The sequence below is a fragment of the Arachis hypogaea genome, chromosome 18 (assembly GCF_003086295.3).
Source record: "Arachis hypogaea cultivar Tifrunner chromosome 18, arahy.Tifrunner.gnm2.J5K5, whole genome shotgun sequence".
NCBI classification, from domain to species: Eukaryota; Viridiplantae; Streptophyta; class Magnoliopsida; order Fabales; family Fabaceae; genus Arachis; species Arachis hypogaea.
This window is the reverse complement of record NC_092053.1, coordinates 53,867,838-53,869,617: the sequence shown is the minus strand read 5'-3', so window position 1 is coordinate 53,869,617 and position 1,780 is coordinate 53,867,838. Positions and strand designations below refer to the sequence as shown.

Genomic DNA, 1,780 nt, shown 5'->3' with positions numbered 1-1,780 from the left:
AATCTCAAAACTATGTCTTTTCAAGTCAATAATATAGAGAGTTGAAGATTCAGAACATTCAGCAGAGGAATCAAACAGAAAAAGCTGGGCGTTCAAAACGCCCAGTGAAGAAGGAAAACTGGCGTTTAAACGCCAGCCAGGGTTTCTGGCTGGGCGTTTAACGCCCAAAAAGGTAGCATTTTGGGCGTTAAACGCCAGAATGAATGCCATTCTGGGCGTTTAACGCCAGAAGGACACTAGAGGGAAGATTTTGTTTTTAATTCAAATCTTTTTCAAATTTTCATAATTTTTCAAAATCAAATCTTTTTCAAATCATATCCTTTCAATCATATCTCTTCAAAATCAATTTCTTTCCATTTTTTTATTATTTTCGAAAATCCTTGTTATAATTAATGATTTACTTCAAAATTTTCTAGTTGTTACTTGCCTATTAAGAAAGGATCAAAAGTTTTAATTCTAGAATCATATCTTCTAATTTCTTGTTAGTCAAGTAAATCAACTTTAATTTTAAAACTTTCTCTTTTTAGTTTGATTTTCAATCATATCTTCTCAATCATATCTTTTCAATCACATCTTTTTCAAAATTAACTCTCAATCATATCTTTTTTATTTCTAATTTCAAAATCTTTTTCAAAAATCACTTAATTTCTTTCCCAATCTTAATTTTCGAAAATCTCAAATCAAATTTTTAAATTTCTTTTTATTATTTCAAAATCTTCTTAATTTATTTTCGAAAATTCTCCCCCTTTTCTCACGTCCTTCTATTTAAGGGACTAACACTCCTCCTCAAGGTGCAATTCGAACTCTATCCCTCTTGTTAAGTTCGAATTCTCTTCTATCTACCTCCTCCTTCTATTCTTCTTTTCCTCTGACACCTCAAGGAATCTGTATACTGTGACATAGAGGATTCCCTACTTTCTTGTTCTCTTCTCTTTCATATGAGCAGGAACAAAGATAAAGCATACTTGTTCAAGCTGATCCTGAACCTAAAAGACCTTGAAGAGAAAGCTAAGAGAAGCTAAAGCACAATTCTCTCTAGAGGGCTAACAGAGCTTTCAAAGAAGAAGAAACCATGGCAGCCGAAAACAACAATGCCAACAATGCAAGGAAGGTGCTTGGTGACTTTACTGCACCTACTCCCGACTTCTATGGGAGAAGCATCTCAATCCCTGCCATTGGAGCAAACAACTTTGAGCTTAAGCCTCAATTAGTTTCTCTAATGCAAGAGAATTACAAGTTTCATGGACTTCCATTGGAAGATCCTCATCAGTTCTTAGCTGAATTCTTGCAAATCTGTTACACTGTCAAGACAATGGGTTGACCCTGAAGTCTACAGACTTATGCTTTTTTCTTTTGCTGTAAGAGACAGAGCTAGGACATGGTTGGATTCACAACCTAAAGAAAGCCTGAACTCTTGGGAAAAGCTAGTCAATGCCTTCTTGGCAAAGTTCTTTCCACCTCAAAAATTGAGCAAGCTTAGAGTGAAAGTCCAAACCTTCAGACAAAAGGAAGGTGAATCCCTCTATGAAGCTTGGGAAAGATACAAGTAATTGATCAGAAGGTGCCCTTCTGACATGCTTTCAGAATGGAGCATCATAGGTATTTTCTATGATGGTCTGTCTGAACTATCCAAGATGTCATTGGATAGCTCTGCTGGAGGATCTCTTCATCTAAAGAAGACGCCTACAGAAGCTCAGGAACTCATTGAAATGGTTGCAAATAACCAATTCATGTACACTTCTGAAAGGAATCCTGTGAATAATGGGACAACTCAGAAGAA

General features: G+C 35.8%; 1 non-coding gene across 1 annotated transcript; it reads right to left on the bottom strand.

Moving 5' to 3' along the window:
* Positions 1-1,472: 1,472 nt before the first annotated feature.
* LOC112774144 (small nucleolar RNA R71) lies at positions 1,473-1,580 on the bottom strand. Its single transcript, XR_003188646.1, has one exon. It is a non-coding gene; the product is annotated as a small nucleolar RNA R71 (small nucleolar RNA).
* Between the last annotated feature and the right edge of the window lie 200 nt (positions 1,581-1,780).